This window comes from Notolepis coatsorum (assembly GCF_963971535.1).
Source record: "Notolepis coatsorum genome assembly, chromosome: 3".
Lineage (NCBI taxonomy): Eukaryota > Metazoa > Chordata > Actinopteri > Aulopiformes > Paralepididae > Notolepis > Notolepis coatsorum.
The window spans coordinates 186,100,618-186,108,377 of record NC_140167.1 but is presented as its reverse complement, the minus strand read 5'-3'; the positions used below and the strand labels follow the sequence as shown (position 1 = coordinate 186,108,377).

Genomic DNA, 7,760 nt, shown 5'->3' with positions numbered 1-7,760 from the left:
ACTGCACTATTTTACTCTGTCTATTTTATCTTACTTACAAAATGTTCCAGTTTCTGAGTCCTGATGGGGGTTGTCAGTCTGCCTGCAAGAAAAAAATTAAAAATTTAAATGTACAAATCTCCATCTCTGCTTATTTTTTAAAGCAAACTACAAAAAATGGTAGTGGCCATACTGGTTGTTTACATCAGGGTCCCCCATTTTCAATTCATCGTAACATATATGACATACACGACATACAGATAGACAGTACTGCTACATCTATACATTTATGACATACCAGATTTGCAAATACAGTACTGTTTGTGATACATAGTAGTATAGACATAGCAGCATAGTAGTAGTAGATAGTAATACATACTGTACTGTATTCTAATGATATTCCTACTTCTGCAGTAGTTGCATTTATTTTACAACATATTCAAATAGTTTTGGGAGCAGGACTAAGTGGATTATGACTTCTGGAATCTATTCAGTTCATGACAACAATACATGACAACAATAACAATACACTTTTGTATTTATTAATGTCCAGATGTGACAAAACTAGTGATTGTATGACTTGCTTGGTACAGTAGCTGTGTCTGTTAAAAAATAGGCATTCCGTCTAATAATTTAAATACTTATTACATTACATTACATTACATTACACATGGGCAAAACAGAGTCCATTCTCTTCGGTTCAAATAACAAACTCAGCAAAACAGACGGCTTCTCAGTTACAGTGGGTGACAATATTGTCACAAGGAAAGATGAAATTACCTACCTGGGTTCCATCCTAGAGGCTAATCTTTCCTGTGACAAAATGGCATCCGGATCTCCTCCCTGGTAAACAAGAATACCCTGAAGACTCTGGCAGGAGCACTCATTCAAGGGTACTACGACTATGCTTGCACCTCATGGTACCAAAGCACCTCAAAGGCACTAAAAACCAAATTACAAACATCTCAAAACAAACTAGTCAGATCCAGGCACGTGCACACATAGAGGCCAAGGGGTGCCTGAGCACCTGCCTTTTTGAGCCTCATAAAAAAAGTGCCCTTTTTGAAAAAAAAAAAAAATTTTTAACTTTTTTTTTTTTTTTTTTTTTTTTACCGTTACGCATATAGACTGCCCTTCCAACTGAAAAATGTCAGGATAGAATTAAAATATTAGGTAAAGAGAGAGAGATGTCCCATATTCCATTGCAGTTTGCACGGCCTCCTCAGCGTGCCTCTCCGCGGACCTATATATTTTATGCATAGCGTGGGTGGTGATGATGATGATGATAGAAACCGCTGTTGAATGCTGGTATTACACTCATTGAGGGACACGAAGAAGTCAAGTCCGATGGGATTTGGGAATCTCAAATACAAATCGGGATTGGAATAAAAAATGCATTTATATTAAACAATACAGAATATACAGCACTTCTTGGGGTCTGTAGGGTAAGCACTTATTCCCTCCCCCCTGAACATTTATGGAGATATATGGGCCTTTTAAGTCAGTGATAAAAGTGTCTTTCAAGGATAAGTGAGCTCCTGCACTGATTATTATAGTTCAATTCAATATTTGATCACCAAAAACCCCCAAAAAGCATAAAAAGGGGGCCCCCCGCCCGAAAAGGGCCCTTAAAAATTGCGCGCTGCGCGCGCTCGGTTAATGTATACACACAAGTGTAGTGCCCTTTTCAGCCTTTGAGCACCTGCCCCTCTAAAGTCCTGTGCACGTCCCTGGGTGGGAGAGAAATATACATATGGTGGGGAGAGAATATATACATACGGTGGGGAGGAGACTACATTAGGAGGGGGTGGGTGGGAGAGAAATATATGGTGGGGAAAGAATATATACATACGGTGGGGAGGAGACTGTACATTAGGAGGGGGTGGGAGAGAAATATACATATGGTGGGGAGAATATATACATACGGTGGAGAGGAGACTGTACATTAGGAGGGGGTGGGTGGGAGATAAATGTACATATGGCGGGGAGAGAATATATACATACAGTGGGGAGGAGACTGTACATTAGGAGGGGGTGGGAGAGAAATATACATATGGTGGGGAGAGAATATATACATACGGTGGGGAGGAGACTGTACATTAGGAGGGGGTGGGTGGGTGGGAGAGAAATATACATATTGTGGGGAGAGAATATATATATACGGTGGGGAGGAGACGGTCTATTATATGTATATTTCTCTCCCACCCCCTCCTAATGTACAGTCTCCTCCCCACCGTATGTATATATACCGCCATCTTTCTCCCGGGTTGGTGTGATCACATGACTGACAAAGCCGTGCAGTGATAGGCCAGAAGTCAGTTCGATTGCATCCAGGCTCGATTGCTTATCCTGTCTGGGTAGCCCGGATGATGGTTTTTTACATCGAATTCTATACACCGCAATTATGCATCGAATTTTTTACATTGAATTTTATACACCGCAATTATGCATAAAAAATGTACATTGAATTTTATTATGCATTCAAATTTTTTACATTGAATTTTAAACACTGCATTTTTATTTCACATAGGTAAATTAGGAGCAAAAAATTTCAGATACATGATTTTCAAAGTAATTATTTTCAATGCTATAAATTCGGTGTCTGAAAAAAAATTCAGATACATGTTTTCAAAGTAATTATTTTCAATGCTATAAATTCGGTGTCTGATAAAATTCAAATATTTCTGTCACTCATTTGCTTCCATATCCTTGTGCTGGCGAGCAGTCTGCTCAAGAGGGATCTGCTCGCGGGACGGAAATCAGCCTGAAATATATATTTACAGCAGCCAATAATCAATCAATAAGCGTGATCGATATTTGGAATGGCGATCAGGAATTGGAATAATCTTTTTGGAGAACATCTGATCTGAGGTAAGGAATCTATTTTACCAGTCTTGGGATAATCAGAGTTGTATTTGCTGAGATAACAACGTGTCCCCTATGTGTGGTTTGGCTGTGATCGCTGATGAGGAAATAAGAGAATCGATTTTTCAGCTCGCGTCTAGCGTGCATACGTACACATATACTATCGATAATCTAGCGTTTATTTTAAAACGATTCATAAATAGGCCGAAAAATTACAACGTTTTTGTGTATTCTAGAATATTCCAGTAAATGTCTTTTATCATGGAATCTTTATTTTCTATCATTTTCAAAATGCTATAAAACGAAAATGAACCGATAAAAAAACAATCCGTTTCGACAATGTTGACTGCAAACGAGTCATTGATAAGCGACGGGCACACATAGACACATAGCCATAATTTAAAACATAGATTAGGCGTTTTTAACGCTAACATTGAAGTGGATGGTGGCATTCAACGGGGTAAATTAACGTTAATCAAAGGCGCTGAAAGTGTTAAATACATGTGGGTGTCATGTTCCCTCAGGATGCAGAGTCTGCCAGTCTGCTGCAGCCCGTGGCCATCTTTGTGGGGTCTGAGAACGACTCACAGCTCTTAGAGCCGAAAGGTACCGACAACACAACCCTACAGTATACATGTATATTCATTAACCCACATTCATTAAAGGCACACGCCAACATTTTGGGAAATTAGCTTACCGTCTTCTCCAAAGAGAGACAATAAGATAGATACCAGTTTTCTCTCTGTGCGTTAGCCTAGCTTAGCACAATGAAGAAGCGGACATGGCCGATTAGCCTTTGGGAGAGGTGTTAGTTGGACAATGCCTAGGCTAACCGGCCATGTCCGCTTCCATTCATTGTGCTAAGCTAGGCTAACGTGCAGCCAGATAGCCTTCTACTGAATTCACAGAGGAAACTGGCATCTATCTTCTTGTCTCTCTCTGGAGAAGATGATAAGCTAATTACCCCAAATGTTGGCGTGTTCTTTTAACCACATTTTCCAGAATGCCCATCCGTGTTATGTGTTCAGTAGGGCTGCAACAACTAATCGATTATAAAAGAAAATAGCCAAGTTGATAGGATGCACCTCCGTGGCCTGTTGTTGGAGCCATTTGATGCATAGCAAAGCCTGTTAACACCTAGTTTGTGTTTCATGTTTTTCTTTTATTATTTAAACCGTTCAGCTCCTTTCAAACTGGAGACTTGATCAGGTTGAAGAAACAAAACAAAACTCTTGATGTAAAGCATACATGTACGTTTGCTTTTTGTTTATTTAATATTGAAATGAACAACCTCTCCAACAGGATCCAGTCAGGCCAAGCCAGCCAGGAGGGTGAGGATGGATGGGTGGATGGATGGATAAATAGATAGCAGCCTTCCTACTTTTCCTTTCTTCTTCGTCTCTGATGGAACACAAGTACACAAGACCTGTCGAATAGGGGATGTGTGGTGTGGGGATGGACTGGTTTAAGCAGCCACACCTGCCCTGGGTCAAGCTAATTAGACCTGGGAGCAGCTGTGGTTGCGCACCTGTTGTGGTAATCAATGTGCACAGATTGAGGCCATGTCCTCACGTATATGGATCTTTTGCCAAACGCACATTTTATTCCACGATTGGGCCTCTCATCCACACGTAAAGGGTGTTTTCAGAGACATAAACGGAGATTTTCTTAAACTCATTTTAAAGTGAAGATTTTCCAAAATATCCGTTCAGTGGATCCGTGCAGCCACTGTAAACGCATAGTCTAGATAAACGATGACGCCACAGCTCACTACGCATGCTCAGACTGTTGTTCCATCCATGGCAATACAATAGGCGCCCGTAGCCTTGAAGCGCACAGAGGCAATAGGCTTGTTCAAGATGGATTTCGGTTTGCCTCGACTAGTAGACGAGAGTAGCCGAGTGAAGCCGGGGGAGGAGTTAAGAGGGCGGACACTGCCGATTTCACGAGAGCCCCTCGCCTAGTCTCGCGCGGCAGATACGCTTTCACGTCACCACACACACATTACACACCTGTCCAGCTCATTATAATGCGATGGCCGTGTGCAAAATTAGATCAGATTCAAATGTACAGCACACCATATACTGCTATAGTGGAATATACTATTCATATATACCATAATATATACCATCTTGTTGCGCGCTCCTGGCCGCACGCACACACAACACACTGCTGAATAATTCTGTTTTGCAATATATATATGTATACTGTGTATATTGAGGCAAAACAGAATTATATATACAGTATTGAGGCAAAACAGACGACGCATGTGTGTATGTGTGTGTGTGTGTGTCTGACAGCTTGAAGTTTATCATGATGATATGATGATAACGCATAACATAATAAAGTTTTCAATCAATCAAACGTCTCATAACTCCCTGGCTGTCACATGGCTGGTGACTGACAACTTTTCTGAGCCAATAGGCGCTTTGCGCGACCGTAGCAAGTCGCTTCCCAGCCGGGAGCAGCCGGCTGAGAGGTACTGTGGCGCCTCGCTCTAAAGGCTGCTTGTGGCTCGCTCCCGCGGGAGTTCCGCGCCTCGCCTCGCCAGATTTTCAGAGCAAATCGGACAACATTCTAACCGTCATGCAACGCGCTTGGCGAGGCAGTAGTCAAACCTGCGCAGATCTGCGTCCGCCTATCCCATCTTGAACAAGCTTAATAAGATGGACAGCGCCTGGTGCTGAAATATCATTCAAACCATCCTTACTTAGGCCCCGTTTAGACGAGCGTTTTGTGAACAGAAACCGCAAAAGTCATCTTGCGGTTTCACTTTTAATTTTACGTTTAGACGAGCATTTTGGAGTGGAATTCTCCGTGCAGACGACGCTGTAACGACGGAGTCCCGCTGTCACACGATTGGCTCATATGTCACATGACGTGCTGTGAAGACCCGCCCTACTCTGCCTCTGATTCGCAGACTGTGGATGGGGAATGTGATTGGACCAAAGCAGCGTCACTCACAGACAGTGGGTCCACTCATAGATATCTATAGAACTCACGCCGCGGGACAGATTCTTGTGTATTTAACCCTTTCACTGCCACACGACAGCCGGTTGTGTGATAGTAAAGGGTTAACCTTCTGTCGTGTGGCAGTGAAAGGGTTAAAAGTACTGCCAATGTAGCCTTCAGGTGATCTCCGTTCATGACATACTTGCTTTGTTTACGTCTCGGCTACTGGCGCATACCTGCTACCTGTGACGTAAGCAGTACGCGCGACCAGAGCCGTGACAACCATTTCGTCATCGTTTTATCAGATTTATTCGTTTTAACAGTTTAGACGAGAGCGCAAAGCTTTTGCGTTTCTAGGAATTCCACCCTGGAAGGTAGTCTCACTTTTTTGCGGTTTCACCCCGTAAAAACGCCGTTTCCGTATAAACGAAAGGCACATCCGTAAAAATATTTTTGCGGATTCACCTGCTAGCGTTTCCGTCTAAACGGGGCCTTATATATGCGACGGCACGTGAACAGTACAATGCAATTAATGAATGTCTTGTTGTAATTAGTATATGATAAGGACTCGCCATATTTAGTTTCAGAATCCGTTGAATACATTGACATTGTATCTCTCCGTCGCCCAGTGCACAAAAGTAAAGCATTAAATCGTGACATATCTAGATTGGTTGTTTCCTCTGGACTGCATCTAATCCACCGCTATATCTATCTATTTATTATCTACTGTATGTATGTCAATATAGCCAATGGAAATGCTAGGAGTGGTGAAGTGGGCTGGGTGAACCAATCATTTCTCTGTCGTCCTGACCGCTCGTACCACCATGGTATTAGGGATATTGCTTATCGCCACCTGCTGGCCCGCATTCTTGTTGGAGCAATTCATATGCGTTTATGTGTTTGTGTCTGGTGTGGTGTGGACGGGGATTTTATTTTAAACGGAGCCTGAGAATATCCGTTTGGCAAAAGATCCATGTACGTGAGGACATGGCCTGAATCTGCCATCCTCATGCACAGCCTTTTGAATATACCTGCATTTAATTATTCTATAAACCTATTTATACACCTGCACATAACCCATATAACTATGATAGCATGTACAATAATGCTGTATATACTGTATATATTTATTCTTACCATGTATATATATATCCACATCTGTCTGTACATACCATTACCTGCATATAATCCTTTTTACATATCTGTAGATACTATTCCTTACCTATTCTACCCTACCTACTAGTTACACTGCTGGCCAGTGTAACTACTAGTAGTAGTCTACTAGTAGTAGTCCAGTATGACTACTACCTATTGTCTTTATACCTGTATCACTGTACATATTAATACAACTATGTACATACATCTGATTAGCACTATACTGAGTAGTACTCATTTATATGTTATACCCAGTTTAATCACCTGTACATTGTATATTACTGTTGCACTTTACTGTTACATTTTCACTTTGGTAGGATGCCAAATTTTTTTCCCCTTGTGCTGTATAATGATGACAATAGCAGAAAAGGGTCTCCAGGTTATGCTAAGTACATGTTGGTCCTCCTAGTGGCTCCCAGAATGCACCTGTCAACCCTTTGTCAAGTATTTAATCACTCGTACATTAAATACATGTGGGTGTCATGTTCCCTCAGGATGCAGAGTCTGCCAGTCTGCTGCAGCCCGTGGCTATCTTTGTGGGGTCTGAGAACGACTCACAGCTCTTAGAGCTGAAAGGTACCGACAACACAACCCTAATGTATAGCTACGAGGTCATTGTCGCAAAATAATTGACCGACAAGGAGTTTAGAACACCGAGGCGCCTCGCCGAGGTGTTTTAAACGCATGCATTAAAGCGTTCCGTCTCCAGACGGATTTCAGTATTTTTTTTTTTTTTTTCTGTCAATTTGATTTGGAGTCTGACGGAATTGGCTACCTGGTATAATATGATTTGTAGATGCGTAGGGCAT

General features: G+C 41.9%; 1 long non-coding RNA gene across 1 annotated transcript; it reads left to right on the top strand.

Moving 5' to 3' along the window:
* Positions 1–3,366: 3,366 nt before the first annotated feature.
* Positions 3,367–7,529, top strand: LOC311224951. The gene is made up of 3 exons (XR_014619482.1): positions 3,367–3,450; positions 4,147–4,175; positions 7,446–7,529. It is a non-coding gene; the product is annotated as an uncharacterized lncRNA (long non-coding RNA).
* Positions 7,530–7,760: the final 231 nt, after the last annotated feature.